At 43.5% G+C, this 16,905-nt stretch overlaps 1 protein-coding gene across 1 annotated transcript in view; it reads left to right on the top strand.

Annotated features, from left to right (window-relative positions):
- The first annotated feature begins 528 nt into the window (after nt 1-528).
- The window catches only part of Kctd3 (potassium channel tetramerization domain containing 3), a 59,368-nt gene continuing 42,991 nt past the window's right edge, over nt 529-16,905 (top strand). The window contains exon 1 of the mRNA XM_021167624.3: nt 529-621. The gene's annotated coding sequence lies outside the window, so the exon portion shown is untranslated. The remainder of the gene's footprint in view (nt 622-16,905) is intronic.

Raw genomic sequence — 16,905 nt, 5'->3', positions numbered from 1 at the left:
AAGGGAAAGGGAAAGGGAAAGGGAAAGGGAAAGGGAAAGGGAAAGGGAAAGGGAAAGGGAAAGGGAAAGGAAAGGAAAAAGGAAAATTTTGGAGTATTTGTTGCTCCAGAAAAGATTCAGAGGCAATGTCTTTTTCAATATTTGGGGCCTCAGTTATATCCTAGAGAAAGTGTGGCACAGAAAATTCATGAAAGAAAAGATGATTTGCAAATTATTTTCAAAAGCTTCTAGGAGATGTTAATTGGCTAAGACCTCACCTTAAGTTCACCACAGGAGGACTCAAGCCTTTGTGGGATGTTGTCAAGAGAGATGCAAATTAACTGGGAAGAGACAGGATAGCTTTGCAGGAAGCTTCTGCAATCAATTGTAATCAATGGTAACCAAACATTAACTGCTCATTTCAGTTATTGTTACTCAATGTGCTCACAGCAATTCTTTGGCAAAAGAGAACATTAATGTGGATTTATCTTTTTTCATCTCCAAGTAAACTTTTAACATCCTGTTATAAAGCTGTTGTGGTGTTAATAAAAAAAATTGTAGGTGGCACAGGCCAGTAGGATTTGCTGAAGGAGGCAGAGGCAGGAGGATCTGGAGTTGGGAGGCCAGCCTAGAATCATGAAGGTATTTTGGAAAGAATGTCTTTAAAAACCTGATAAGACATCTACTCCTTGTTTCAAACAGCAATTACATTGGTTATTGCAGAATATTTATATTTGGCCTATTGCATAGTAAACTTTTTAGGTAAAATTGATAATCATTATCTAAAAGATAAGAAGTCAAAATTTGCTTGTATGTACACTATTGTATTTCCTATAAAATTATGTCTGTATCCCATAAAGAATCCATCTACTGTATTTAAAAACAGCCCTTCTATGAGAGAGAAGTATATGTGATTGGATCACATGCTTATTCTTTTGAGTTTCCTCCTGCTTCAGCACAGATAATTGAATGGTGTGCTGTAGCCAGTGTTTTGAAATGTTGAAAAATCAAGCTTTAATTTGGTTACTGATAGTATGTGTGTGTGTGTGTGCAAAATGTCAGGGCTTACAATTGCTTGAAATTGTTCTGTAGGACCCCAAGAAGGAGCCCCCCCCCCCCACTCAAGTCTCGGGATGCAGGGTTATCCAAAGAAACACGAGAGACTTCCTTGATGCAAAAGCACGAGGTAGCTTTAATGGTGGAGCTCCGGGTCCATACGTATCTCGCGCAGGAGACAGAGGAATCGACCACGAGGCTTGGAAGCTAGGGGTTTTTATAGAAAAGGGGCTGGCTCTGGGGGAGGAATTGGCACAGTTGTACATGATTGGTTCACTCAAACATCAGCAGGGAGGAATTGGTGCGGTCACATACGATTGGCCCATTCAAACTTCAGCAACATGATTGAGTCAGCAGAGTAGTGCGTGCAGGCTGGGGTGTATAAGGACTCTAAAGCCAGGGGCTTCTCTGAGTTGACAATGCATCTGGTTAATGTTTCAGCCTTTAACTATGCTCTCTGTAGAAAGGGGGCGAACGGGAGGTGCGGGGCTATTTGACATACATTACGTGAATCACAGGTCTCAAGTTTTATTTCCTTTCAGTTCCTTTTTAGATACTGGTAATTCTCAAATTTTGCAATTGTCTATGCATATACAACTCAAGTCAAGAGATAGTACTATTCCTTTAAAGGACTGTCTTTGGACATTTAAAAACTCATCCTGGACTGCCTGGACAAGATCCCTTAAGACAATGCCAAAATAGATTTGTATCCCAGGCAGATTATAGGCCTTACACAAGAACAATTGGCCATATAGTCTCATTCTTTACATCATCAAAATAGGAATGGCTTGAGATGATAATTTGTTATTTTTCTAAAATGTGCATGTCAAATTGATAAGACTTCTTCTCAGTGCCCTCGGTTTCTGCCTCTTCCACATAATGGTGTTAATTTTTGAGGACTTATACTTAATCAATTATTGCAAATGGTTACTCATATTTTAGAAAAATAAAATATGCGCATGTGACTATTGATACCTTCTCAGGCTTTCCAGTTGCAACTGCGTTAACAGGAGAAGCAACTAAAAATGTAATTAGTCATTGCCTGCATTATTTTTCTGTGCTTGGTGTTCCAAATCAGATTAAAACAGATAATGGAACTGGGTATTAGTCAAGCATTTGAGATGTTTTGTCAGCAATTTAATGTTACCCATAGTACTGGGATTCCTTATAATTCTCGAGGACAAGATATCGTGGAACTTTAAAATAGTATCTTAAAAACAAAACAAAACAAAACGGTGGCAATTATATTCCCATGCACATTATTTAAATCATGCTTTTAAAAAAATTAAATTTGGACGCCAAGGAACTCTTTGCTGAGTGCCTATAGCATCCTACAACTAGGCATACTCATGCCTAGGTGAGATGGTAGGATCCACGTATTGGCATATGACATGATCCTGATTAGGTATTTAATACAGGGAAGAGGGCATGTTTGTGTTTTTTCCACAGAATGCTACAAGAGCATGCTAGCTGCCAGAGTGATTGGTGTTGAAAGACACCCCCCCCCCGCCCCCTGCGGGGAGTCCCTCCTCGGGAAGGCCCACACCCAGTAGGATGCTGAGACCAAACTCCCTGTAACTACAGGAGACTTTAATGGCACACAAACACACAAACAACAAAGGAGCGCTCAAGCCAGCATGCTGGGGTCGAAACTCATGCACCGCACAGGGGGCAGGGGAGTTCGACCCCGGCCCAAACTTTTTACAGGCTTATAAAGTCAAAAACCACAAACCAAAACGGGTGGCGGGGGGGGGGGGGGGGGGGGGGAGGGGGGAGGGGGGAGCCGAAAGAATTTGCACGGTTACACATGATTGGCTTATTTAAATGTCGGCGGGGTGACTACAAATTAACAGGGCAGTACGTGCCAACTAAGGTGTAGGGAGGCACAAGGGCTTGGGACCTCTCGAGGTCAGCAGGACACCTGGTCAATGTATGATTTATGGTGGGCTATAGGGAGGCGCCGCCCGGGAGGTGCCATCCTGCCAGATGGCCATTTGGTCCGTCCTGATAGCCCTGGCTAGTTCCTGCACTCTCTTTTTTATCTTTTATGGCCGGACATTCTTAGCTACAGGGTGGGTCAGGCTGTGCCTGGACCCGCTTGGGTCTATTCTTCAGCCCTGAATTTCTTGAATTTAGATACCACAATGCTATAAGACCCAAAATTATAAGTTTTCGCTCTTCAGTGTGACATGCTGACACAAAAGGATAATGCTGACCTGTGAGCTTGCTGAGTGCCCTGACAATGGTGACAGGAAAGCTGTTTTGGATGTATGTTCTTGACCCACCTTTGCTTGCCTATGTCCCAGATTAGACCAGCTGCCTTGCTTCAAGCTTTTAGATCTTGTGGGACAGAGAACATAGAGACCATGGCGACTGACTTAGAAAAATTCATCAAAAGGGAGACTTATAATGACTCTTCTCTTTCTGTTAATGTGACCACTTTTCTGACTCAGTCATGGATTGGTCTAGAAATGAATCCAATATTGGACATCCCAGTTATGAAGATAAATAGGGTTTTTTATATGATAAAAATCTTTATCAGCCAGCTTCCCTGGCTGTTACCACTATTTCCTGAGAAGTAACTTTTTTTTTTCTGTTGATTCTCAAAGCCACCTCCCACACTGGGAGACCAAACTTTGGGTCTGATTGCTGCTAATTTGCAACTGAATTGAATACCTCGGATATCCCCACTGACAACCTCAGTCCTGTTGCTTTCAACTTTGACCTTGTTATTCAAGCAGATCGGTTACCTCTGTTACCTCCCTACAGGCTCGCCTTCATCAGAGCGCAGTTATGGCAGTTATTCATTGCTATGATGAGATGCATTGAGTGCATTTTGTGGCTTTGGTCTGAATGGGGAAAAGGTGTGCAATGAGGGCTGGCAGTCAAAGATGGGCCACTGATCTATGGGTCTTATCATCCTAAGACAGAGGCATGTGCCAAGAGGTTGTACTTGTTCATATTAAACACTAAAAGGCCATGTTTGTGCAAATAAACACAAGCAAGCTGAGCATTGCCTCTGGGATGGGTAAAAGAGAGTCTAGGCTCAGTCCTAAGCCAGGCACAGCCGCCAACCACCACAATTCCCAGGCAGGACCAAGAAGCATAAGTAAATCTTGTGCCCTAGTTCAGCTATTTTTAATAAATAATAAGGGAGGAACTGTGCCCTCCCCCAGCCTTGAGTGGGCTGGATCAGACCTTGTTTGCCACAGTTGTTACCTCATCTAGGGTGGAGCCTTCTGACCTAGGTAAAGTCTGTTGTCTGCCACATCTGCAGCTTCCTGCAAGAAGCCACTACACTCAGCAGAGCAGCCTGAGCTCATTTTCCTGAGAAGATCCTGGCACAATGTGGGATGGGTCTCCCCCAGCCCCCTTTAAATTCAGATCCTAGAATTAAAACATTGAGCCTTGATCAGAGAACTTTGTCTTGGCTTGTTATTTCTCTTGCCATCCTTCCCATCCATCCTCAGCTTTCCTTTCAGGACCCCAGGAACCCATGGCTGCTGGCAGCTACAGATGAAACCAATTCGTTCATAGCATTTGTCTTTCATGTGTTCTCCAATTTAGTTTGCAAGTATTTTATTGAGGATTTTTCTTTATTTGTTTGAGAATTTTTCTATATTTGTTAGAGAAATTGGTCAAGTGTGTGTGTGTGTGTGTGTGTGTGTGTGTGTGTGTGTGTGCCTATGTATGTCTTTATCTGATTTTGAAATCAGGGCAGTCCTGACTTGTAAGAAGTTTGGTAGTGTCTTGTGCCTTTCTCTTTTGTGGATCAGTTTACAAAATGCTGGCCTTACATCTTCCTTTTCACTCTGGTAGAACTTACCCATGAACAGCCATCCCTGAACCTTTCTTTGTTAAGAAAAATTTAACTCCTAATTTGTTCTGTGGATTGTCTTAATTCTTTTTAAATTTTTCGTGTCTTATAACTTTACATTTGGTAGTCATAAGCATTTAAACCTTTATTTCTTCTAGATTTTGTCCAGTATGTTGATTATATTCTGAAAGTATTACAGATGATGGTCTGGATCTCAATGAAATCTACAGAACAAATCTACAGTTCCCTCTGTGTACTATTTTATTTAGATGGGTTCTTTTCTCTGTGTGACTGTCTGCTTAGTGTTCTGTTGCTCTGAAAAGATACCATGACCATGACAACTCTTCTAAACGCAGGTGTTTAGTCCATTTTCATCCTGTCAGGAGCACAGCAGTGTGCAGACAGCACAGTGCTGGAGCTGTAGTTGAGAGTTCTACTTCTAGATTCACGGGCATCAGGAAGAGAAGTAGCCAGGAGGCTCAGAATGAGCTATTGGAAACCTCAGAGCTCACCACCAGCAACATGCTTCCTCCAACCAAGCCACACCTCCTGATCCTTTCAAATAGTACCACTCCATGGTGACCAAGCCTTCAAGTCTATGAGCCTGTTGGGGCTCACTGTTTTGTTTTGTTTTGTTTTTATATATAAGATTTATTTATTTATTTGTTATATGTAAGTACACTGTAGCTGTCTTCAGACACTCCAGAAGAGGGCGTCAGATCTCATTACGGAGGGTTGTGAGTCACCATGTGGTTGCTGGTATTTGAACTCCAGACCTTCGGAAGAGCAGTCGGGTGTTCTTACCCACTGAGCCATCTCACCAGCCCCCGGGGGCTCACTGTTATATGGACTATCACACCATCCATCCATCCATCCATCCATCCATCCATCTATCTATCATATCTATCTGTCTGTCTATCAATCAATCTATTTACCTATCTCTATCTATCATCTATTGACCCGTCCAGCAGGTCCAGTTATTCGAGGGTCTCGAGGGGACCTTCTCCTAAGAACCAAATTGGGGGGGGGGGGTAGAGAGAGACGAGGGTCTTGTGCGAATAACGACATGGAAACTTTCTGAATTGCATCAAGACCCCAATGTATTGAGAAAGGCCCAAGGCTTAAATGCACAAGAAAAAGGGGAAGTACAGATACTTATCAGCGGGAGGGATGGGGCAATACAAGCAAAAGGACAAGTACTTATCAGTGAGAGGGGGGCAATAGAAATTCTTTCTTTTGGCAGCTACACGGGGAAGCAGGAACTTGGTGGTATCAGGGTATGGTCAGGACATCAGCGATGACTTAGGGCTGGAACATTCTGTGGTTGTTCTCGGAATCGCTGTGTCGGTGGCCCGCTTTTGACCCCCTTTTCTTCTCAGGGGGAGAGGCCCAATTCAGAGATCAAGAGTTGTCTTAATAGCTCCCAACAATCTATCTATCTATCTATCTATCTATCTATCTATCTATCTATCTATCATCCATCTATCCATTTATCTTTCTATCAATCATCTATTCTCTATTTATACCTCTCTCTCTCTCTCTCTCTCTCTCTCTCTCTCTCTCTCTCTCTCTCTCTCTCTCTCTCTCTCTCTGCCCCTCTCTCAGCTAGGGAGTTAGCAATCCTTTTAATCTTTCCAAAATCCAACTTCTCATTTGGTTGGTCCAGAAGCTCTAATTTCTCTTTCTGTTTTGTTTGGTCTATATCATGTCTTGATGTCTACTGTTAGCTTGGGTTTGGCTTCATTTTTTTTTTCTGGAGCTTTGGGGTTCTTATTTGAGATCATTGGTTTATTTACATTTGAGCTCTCTAATATTTGAGAAAAGTGGTTATACTTACAAACTTTGTTCTTGACTGCCTTGGCTGTGTCCCAGAGTTTCTGGTAGGGAGTGACCTCATTCCCACTTGATTCTAAGAATGTTTAATTGGTCTCTTTAATTTCTTCAATGACTCACCCAGTGTTCATTCAAAAATGCATTGACAATCTCCAAGTTCTTATGTATTTGTGCATGAGTATGTTGGGAGGGGGGTGGTAATCCTTGCTAGTTTTATTCCATGAGGTTTGAAAAGTATATTCATGAGCCAACTTGGGCTCAGAGAAACAAAAACTGCATCTTCTTTCTTGTATGTGGATCCTAGCATATAAGCTAGAAAGAGGGAAAGGGACCCTTGTGATGTAATAGCGAAAGGGATGGGCCTGGGATGGGTGGGGCACACGTGGCACAGGCATGGGAGATGGTGCAGGGGTGAGGGAAGGAGTGAAAATGCCATCAAACCCTGCCCCTCTGTAGTAATTAAAAATCCAATTTAACAAGTTAAAGGTAGATATAAAACAATTTTTGAAAGAATGTTGCCATCTAGTGGTCAAGCTAAGGAATTCACTTAGCCGATTATGTTTTTTAAAAATGTGGCTGTTTTATATTCACTAAGTAAATAGTTTCCTAGTTCACTAAAAGTTATACTTACTTTTTGCGCTCAGTTTTCAGGCTTCCAAAAATTTATTCTCAGGTATGGCTTGCTTCCCAAAGGAGCAATTTCTCCAGGTAAAAGCAAGATGTATATCTGTTAAGCACTTGGTATGTCTGAATCTCAGTGGCCACTAATACTCTGGGCATGGCTCTCTTCCTTGCATGTGTACTTGTGTGCACCTGGATAGTTTGATGATGTCACAGGCCCTTGAAGTCCGAGCAGCCAGCATGAACAGTCCATCAGACTCTGGCATTGTCTTACGGTTGGGTGTGGTCTCTCCATCTGCCGCCTGGTTCCAGGCTCTCACTCTCCCTCACTCTCCCTCTCAGGGGAGCTTGGTCTGATTTTCCTCTCAGGGAATCATTTTATTTCAGCTCTTTACCTTAAGGTTATATTTGAAGAACTCACGGGGCCGCATGTCCTCATAGCTCACCTCTTTGGTGCCACACCCTAGCCTTCCTCTGTTGACATTGAGTTTCTGTCCTCTGTTCTCATTGGCAATTCTTGCTTTCCCCCTCACTTTTGCTCTTTTAACCAACACTGGGCAACTTCCCATGGATCATCTCCCAATAATGTGTTGTAGCTGGTCATGCATGTAGCTTTGTTAGTGTCTGAAAATACCATCCTGTTCCCTGGCCCTGTACCTTAGTCATCCTATTCTCTATCAGCGCCTTCTATTCACCCAAGGTAGGGAGGGACCCATGAGAGAACAAGGAAATGATTTATGTAAGTCCAGCTTGGTGAACCCATGGCATTTTTATTTCTGCTTACATACAGGAACATGTGTGAAAGGTTGCTTTCTAAAATGATTCTAAAACAGGTGCATCACCAAAGAGTCCCACCCAAGCAGGGGTCGCAGTCTCCCAGAAGCTGCATAAATGGATTCTCCCATTCAGGCAACACTTCCATACTCTAGCACCTCCTGAGACTGCATGCAGTTGGGACGGATGCATGGAAGAACTTGTGTGACTGAGCAGTTGTGTCAAAAATTATAAGCTGCTGAGAGCACCTTATAATTATGTTTTTTGCCACAGCTATGCATGGCCTGGGTCCCAGAATCCTGACAATACGGCTGCAAGAGAATGAAGAAATCACAGACATAGAGAAGCTGGGATCAAGTGGTTTGGGCTTTCTGAATGGAGAAGCCACACTTCCTGCTTTTGTATGCAACAGAACAGGGAGGTGGAGCTATTATATACAGCTAAACAAGGAGGCAGGGTTATATCTAGCTGAGCAAGGAGGCAGGCTTGGCTAATCTGGGTAGGAGCTGTCTCTATAGGGGAGCAGTCTTCATGCTGTAACATCTGGGGTGAGATAGCTGTGGTGGAGATTTTCTGCATACAGTGTCAACACTCATACTCAGACTGAGGAAGGCTCTGCTACCCCATGGGTCTAAGGTACTCGTCCTTTGACGAGGCCATGCTCACAGGTCTGAGGCACATGTCTCATGACATGTCCTTGCTCATGGGTCTGAGGCACCTGTCCCTTGGCATAGCAATACATTTGTTCAGGGTTTCTCCTACACCCTATAGTTTTAAAATCACATTATACAATTGACATTTATTTTTCTGTAATTTGATAATGGCTAGTTTTTTCTATCTGCCCTCATCACAAAGTTGTACATTCACAGGCTTAAGACTTTATTTATCTTTACCATGACTTTGCCCAACATGATCACCTGGTCCATTCATGGTGCTTTGTAAACAGGTGTACACACAAAGGAATAACAACCCAGGAACAAATGCTGAGGGATGCTCGTGCTTTCCCAGAAGGATAAGGATCACAGGAGTTCAGAATGTTTACAGCAGAGGTGTGTGCCCCTCGAGCATTTAGCACACAAAGGAAGTGTGTGTGTGGCAAGTTCACAGTGGCGAGTCAGGAAAGTCTGGGATGACACAGAGTGCAGAGAAAGACAGAATCAGTCAGTAGATGCAGGCAGGTAAGACAACCAGAAGAAAACAGAGACAGTGAATGCTGGGTAGTTTTCAAAATGATTTAGATAGAATTTTATATACTGAAGATTAGCAATAGGCTTGAAAGAAGGCTCAGCCTCAGGGACCAGCAGATATGCCTCCAGGAGGTGCTGAGAGCCCAGGGATTGTGGATCACAACAATGGTCACAACATGCAGGGTTTATATACATTTCTCTTTTCTTTGTTTAATTTTTTAATATCTTTATTCCGATGCATTTTATGAGGTTTATGTGACATATTTGTTTCCCTCCTCTTCCTCAGCTCTTCCCATCATCAGCCTCTTCCTCCCATCCCACACCACTTTTAGATTTCTTCTCCCTGAAACACCCATCAAGGCCAGTTTCTGTTGCCCAGCTAATCTCAGAAGTGAGACGAGCCGTGGTATGTGATTGGCCCGCAAGGACTTACATCATTAGAGAAAACTGACTCTTCTGATCCTACAAGCATCTTATCAGGCAATGATCTGGCTAATAGTGGGGGTTTGCTCATCTTTTCCATTCTACACTGGGATTTTGTCTGACTGGGGCTTACACGGGTCTTGTGCATTCTGTCACGATTGCCGTGAGTTCATAGGTTCAACTGTCCTGTTGTATTTGGAAAACACTGTTTCTCAGATGCTATCAAATACCTCTTGGACTTCCATCCCCTCTTTCTGAGAGCTTTGCTGGGAGGGGTGTGTTTATATGTCCCATTTGGGACTAAACTCTCCACGGTTTTTTTTTTTCTTTTAATGTTTTTTATTAGGTATTTTCCTCATTTACTTTTCCAATGCTATCCCAAAAGTCCCCCATACCCTCCCCCGACTCCCCTACCCACCCACTCTCACTTTTTGGCCCTGGCGTTCCTCTGTACTGAGGCATATAAAGTTTGCATGACCAATGGGCCTCTCTTTCCAGTGATGGCCGACTAGGCCATCTTTTGATACATATGCAGCTAGAGACAAGAGCTCCGGGGTACTGGTTAATTCATATTGTTGTTCCACCTATAGCGTTGCAGTTCCCTTTAGCTCCTTGGGTACTTTCTCTAGCTCCTCCATTGGGGGCCCTGTGATCCATCCAATAGCTGACTGTGAGCATCCACTTCTGTGTTTGCTAGGCCCCGGCATAGTCTCACAAGAGACAGCTATATCTGGGTCCTTTCAGTAAAATCTTGCTAGTGTATGCAATGGTGTCAGCGTTTGGAGGCTGATTATGGGATGGATCCCTGGATATGGCAGTCTCTAGATGGTCCATCCTTTTGTCTCAGCTCCAAATTTTGTCTCTGTAACTCCTTCCATGGGTGTTTTGTTCCCAATTCTAAGAAGGGGCAAAGTGTCCACACTTAGGTCTTTGTTCTTCTTGAGTTTTATGTGTTTTGCAAATTGTATCTTATATCTTGGATATTCTAAATTTCTGGGCTAATATCCTCTTATCAGTGAGAACATATCATTTGAGTTCTTTTGTGATTGTGTTACCTCACTCAGGATGATGCCCTCCAGGTCCAACCATTTGCCTAGGAATTTCATAAATTCATTCTTTTTAATAGCTGAGTAGTACTCCATTGTGAAAATGTACCACATTTTTTGTATCCATTCCTCTGTTGAGGGTCATCTGGGTTCTTTCCAGCTTCTGGCTATTATAAATAAGGCTGCTATGAACATAGTGGAGCATGTGTCTTTCTTACTAGTTAGAACATCTTCTGGATATATGTCCAGGAGAGGTATTGCGGGATCCTCCGGTAGTACTATGTCCAATTTTCTGAGGAACCGCCAGACTGATGTCCAGAGTGGTTGTACAAGCTTGCAATCCCACCAACAATGGAGGAGTGTTCCTCTTTCTCCACATCCTCACCAGCATCTGCTTTCACCTGAATTTTTGATCTTAGCCATTCTGACTGGTGTGAGATGGAATCTCAGGGTTGTTTTTGATTTGCATTTCCCTGATGGTTAAGGATGCTGAACATTTTTTCAGGTGCTTCTCAGCCATTCGGTATTCCTCAGGTGAGAATTCTTTGTTTAGCTCTGAGTCCCATTTTTTAATTCTCCACGGTTTCTTATTGTCTACACAATGGCCACTTGGGAGTCTTGCATCTCCTACCATCTCCTGTGAGCAGCTTCTCTGATGATGGTTAAGGGATGCTCTGACCTATGGGTATAACAATAAATCAGGAGTTGTTTTCAATGAGATATTCCCACTGGTCCAATAGGGGCACAAATGCTTTAGGAATAACAACCCCCTTTCTGTTTGGATCAGAAAAGGGCCGTTTAGACAGAACCCATATCTGGCACTGTAAAAGGAGGGCAGTTACCTGTAGGTAGCTATGTCATAGGCCTTAGGGGAAAAGCCAACACTGCTAAGTGGATCCATAGATCACAAAGGAGTCCTGACCTAGAGTGGTAATAGGGAAATAGAAGAAGACGACCAGAACAAATGATACAAAATATAACAACGTGGACTCCTGCACTTGTGTTTTACAACAGACAGTAAATAGTGTTTGAATCTCCCACCCCACTCCTTGAAAGATCCCGAGTCCTCTAGGCACTTTTGGAATATTAATGAGGTAGCATAACCAGGGTCGGATCTGTGGTTTAATAAGGGCAAAAACAAAAGAACTAGAGCAAGTTTCTCTCAATAGACATCATCACTTTATCACATAGCAAAAGCTACCTAACAGCTCCTCAGGTGTGCAATGTCTCCAGCTGTTCCTTGTCATTTCTCTGTTTCTGAGGCATTCCCAACCTCTCATTGTCATCTGTCTGTCCCCTGTCTGCCCAGTCCAACCTCTATCCCTCCCACCCTCTTTTGTCTGAATCCTTTTTACTTATGTGGTCCGAATCCCATGTTCTAGAGAGCAGTGACTTGACTTGCACATTGAGATAACTGCCTTCAGGAGGCACAGAGATCCTGGTGCTCACATAGAAGCACTAGGGGAACCAGGAATGTTAGACATGCAGAGTTGTCTCTTCAAAGGGAGAGATGTGTAACCGGTTTTCTACCCAGAAGACATGGAGTAGAGGCAGCTAATAGCCTGGTGACCTTTGTGCTATCTGTGTGGCAGAGACCACATCAGATCCTACCTCACACCCTTATCATGAGTCTGTTTTTCTTAGCCAATCCATTGATCCCACCTTTGTGCAAAGATGTCACATGTAGTTCACAAAAAAGATTCCATGTAGTCATAGCTTAAGTTTCATTGTTCACACGGCATTGAGTTAACTTTCACTGGGAATTTTTTTTTCCACCAAGTAGTGCTGTGCTTAAATAGTCCTAACTACTCGGCATCCAGACTCTTGACGTTCAAACCAACTGCAGCTACTAAGCCATGCTGAACTGAACTTCCTTCTTGCCTCTTGTAGATCGACATTCTGCTGGCTATGGTATTTCCAGAGATAGTCATAACTGCCCTTTTAATATATAACCCAAGCTTCAGGATAGTTCGTTCCTAAACTAATATTGAAGTCACCTCCCCAAACCCACACCTATAAAATTCTAGCAAATGAGTGGATGTCCACTGGAGGTTTCTTTGGGAGACATGGTATTCATAAACAAACTACTCCACAATAAAGCGAGTCTACCAACTGTGTATATCTGAACACACACGTGTGTGTACACACATGCACACACATGCTCACACAGACACACATGTGCAGGCACACTCTCTCGGGTGGTGTCTGCATTCCCCACAGAAAGAGCCAAGTTAAAATATTGATGATGTATTTCTTCCTGGTTGATTCCCTTAGATTATGCCCTCATCCTTTTTGTTTACCTCATGTAACTGCCTCCTAGTGAGACACTCCCCTTCCTTCCTCTTACCTGCCTTTGCTAAGCCCCAAGTTTCCCACCATATAAATGATAGTCTTAACCATCCCTACATTTACAGAGACACCGATAATTACCAGCACCTATCATATTAAGTCACAGTGTCAGATTGGCAGATAAGGCCCTATGCTCTATGCCCTATGCCTCCTGCCTTTTTGTTTCTCTCTGCTCTTTATTCTCAGCTCACTCTTCCAACTGGAGTGACAGTCACCCTTGCTTCTCAGTTCCCCAACCACACCATGGCCTTTCCCAGGCTTTTAATTTTATACCCCAAGCAACCTCTTTGGCAAAACATGTCTTCCTTATTCATTCTTAAGAAGCTGAACACCCACTTAGAATTCCCCAGACAACATCACAGGTCTTCTGTATTTCCATGTCACTCTGTCCGTGCTAATTCACTTATATAACAGTAGCAATTTATGCACTAGCAAAGTGTGGATCCCTTGGGCAGAATGCCCTTCTGTTCCCTTGGCAGAGTATCCTTTCCTACCTTCAGACCTCTAAGCTCGGCTTCTGAAACTGAACTTCATGACCCTATATGGGGCCATGAAATCGAAGCTAGAAGTCATGAGCACTCTGGCAACATGAGAAGGTTTCTGAGTGTGTAGTGCTTGAGATTCTATTCAAAGTAAAAATGCGGAACATGCTGGGGTACGAGTGACAGTGCTCACGTGTGTTGCTCTGTGTGACTTCACTATAGCCTGGGTTCTGAACACACAGACACATGCTTTGCACTGCACCTGCAATTGTGTGACACAGCAGCAAGGAACGCTGCCTGAAACACGTTGGCTCAGATTTGACAGTCATATGTCGTGAGTTGTGCTTTTTCTGGTGCCTCCTGCAAAGTCTTCTCTCACAGAAACACAATGGTTTGACTTATAGAAAACATAGACTCACACTATTTCCCTATTGTTTCTCAGCCTGTATCAGACCAGTATGCCTCGGCATTTGATTGCTTTGGAGTATTTCATCTTAAACAGTAGTTTGCATTGCTTTCTTGGGATTCATAAATGCAGAACAACTCTGAAAAATACCAGAGAAGCCCCATAGTATCAAACAGTCAAATAATATTTAGTTATTTATGTAAAAGTCATCAAAGGCATCCCTCTCATTTGCCTTTGCAAATGGCAAAGTTATATTTACTAAGTAAATGCTTTATAATAAACTTCTAACAAGATCTTTTAAACTTTTACAGATTATTATTAATATTATAGTTGGGATATAACAATGTGGTGGACAGAGAGCAGTTGAAGGAACTGGTTCTCTTTCCACCTTTATCTGGGCTCTAGGACTCAAACTCAGGTCACAAGGCTTATATAGGAAGCGCCTCAACCCATTGAGCCATCTCCCTCATCCTCCTTATGACTTATCACTGGTAAATACTTTTCCTTGCATATTACTTCATATATGTATGCGCCCGAGGTTTTGGAAATTCTTCTTTGGGCTAAAAGATCAGGTCAAGAATGAAAGCTGTTTAAGAAGCCCTGCCTCTTGTGTGCTTGTGTTTTGTCAGTCCAGGTTGGCAGGACTTGGATGTGGCCTCTAGGGTAACGCGATGCATAAAGGAAAGACGTGCCTGCCTGTAGTAAGGATTTGCCTTAAGACTAAAGTTCTGGATTAGAGCTCCAATCTGCTTCCTTTCGCCCTTCTGCTTTGGTTCTCTTGTTTCTGTGCTCCTCTCAGCTTTGGATTCTGGCCTTTTAAACATTTCTGCCTCCTGGTTAGTTCTGCTGAATGTCCTTCCATTTGCTCATGCTTCGCTATCACTCTGCCCTCCGATTCCCGTGAGTGGCCGGCACCGTGTGGGACTTAGATGGCCAGGGTCACTGGTTCTCTGACCAGTGCAGATGGACTTCCTTCACCGCAGGACCCATGGACTGATGGGAGGAAATGGTTTCCTTCATCCATTCCAGTCTCATAGAGTGACCTAGAGAAGTTACAAGAAAGAAGTAAATGAAGGAATGGCGGGGAGGGGTTGCACTTTTTCTGCTCTCTGATGTCAGAAGCTCACTTACCTCAGTAGAAGAGAGGAAGTCTGCCTTTCTGTGCCCCCACCCACTGAGAAAGAAAACAACTTGGCTGCAGTCATCTCTGTCAACCATGGGGCACAGAAAGGACACAGTGGGGAGAAAGACAGAGGAGATGTGGAGAGAGCCTGACCCTGTGTGACCTCCTTTTAGTCTAAAGCAGGAAAGGCTGCTTCCCAGCTCTGCCCTGATCTTTCAAAAAGAAACATCTCCACTGCAGAACACGGGACAATGTGGACAGTGTGAGGGTCAGGGTGGTATTGTTTGTGTATCCAGTGGGACACAGAGAGACTTTGTTGAGTGTTCTGCCTCTCAGAACTCCTAATCAATGCTCACTGTGTCGTCCCTATGATTAGTTTGATCAATGGCAGGAGAGCTTTCTTCTCTTTGAACAGAAAATTCTCACATTGCCAACTTGCTTTTTTTTCCCCCTGTAAAAGTGAAAACTTTAACTTGTTTCTAATCTAGTGTCTAACCTAGATTGTCAAAAGTGGGCCCCATCATCTACCACGGACCTGACACCCTGATGATGGTGAAAGATGCTAAAGATCAGAAAGATGCCCAGGAGATGCAGACTATAACCATGGGGGCTATAACCGAAGCATTTTAGCTCTGCTTTCACAGAAGACGTAAGGGCCCAAAGATGATAATGCTTCCATCCTAATGGGGAAAAGGGAAAATAGTTGTTACGCCCCAATTCCTCGGGAAACCCAGGAGAGCTCAGGAAGAGCAGAGTCCTCTGCAAGTGGGCATGAAAGTCTTTTCATTGAGTCTTGACTTGATTGCAAACCCCCTACAGAGATCGCGACCCCCAGCTCTGGTATTTTGGCACTTATATACAGAGCAGTTAGAGATTCTCTGTATGCTTAGGATGAAGGGGAGGGAAGGCGGGTTAGGTAAGTCATAACTCAGACAGGATACCATTTGGTAGGGCAGATTTGTGAGGCTGGGTGGGGGATTAAAGATTATCTTTTGTGGGTCTATAAGGAACTAGTTTTATGGCCAGTCATACCTGTCTGTGAGCTCTGATTACCTCTTTTCTATGATTTAATCCTGGAACTCTAATCTCCTGTCTTCAAGGCTAGGCACCAGCTGCACCTGGCTATCTGGGAGAGTGCTGGCCTCTGTACCACCGAAGCAGAGGAGTTTATGTCATTTGTCTTACTCGGGCTGGCACCCTAGGTTCCTTGAGTGGCCAGGGAGGTGGAGCAGAGCTTCTGAGGGCAAGGCAAAGGCAAGCTGCAGAAGCAATTCTTTTTTTTTTTAATTTTTAATATTTTTATTACATATTTTCCTCAATTACATTTCCAATGCTATCCCAAAAGTCCCCCATAGCGCCCCCCACTTCCCTACCCACCCATTCCCATTCTTTTGGCCCTGGCATTCCCCTATATTGGGGCATATAAAGTTTGCAAGTCCAATGGGCCTCTCTTTCCATTGATGGCCGACTAGGTCATCTTTCGATACATATGCAGCTAGAGACAAGAGCTCCGGGGTTCTGGTTAGTACATCATGGTTTTTTTTTTGATTTTTAATATTTTTATTACATATTTTCCTCAATTACATTTCCAATGCTATCCCAAAAGTCCCCCATAGCGTCCCCCACTTCCCTACCCACCCACTCCCATTCTTTTGGCCCTGGCATTCCCCTATATTGGGGCATATAAAGTTTGCAAGTCCAATGGGCCTCTCCTTCCACTGATGGCCGACTAGGCCATCTTTCGATACATATGCAGCTAGAGACAAGAGCTCCGGGGTACTGGTTAGTTCATATTGTTGTTCCAACTAT

This window comes from Mus caroli, unplaced genomic scaffold (assembly GCF_978045245.1).
Source record: "Mus caroli unplaced genomic scaffold, Mus_caroli_1 scaffold_1, whole genome shotgun sequence".
NCBI lineage: Eukaryota > Metazoa > Chordata > Mammalia > Rodentia > Muridae > Mus > Mus caroli.
This window is presented reverse-complemented; position numbering and strand designations above follow the sequence as displayed.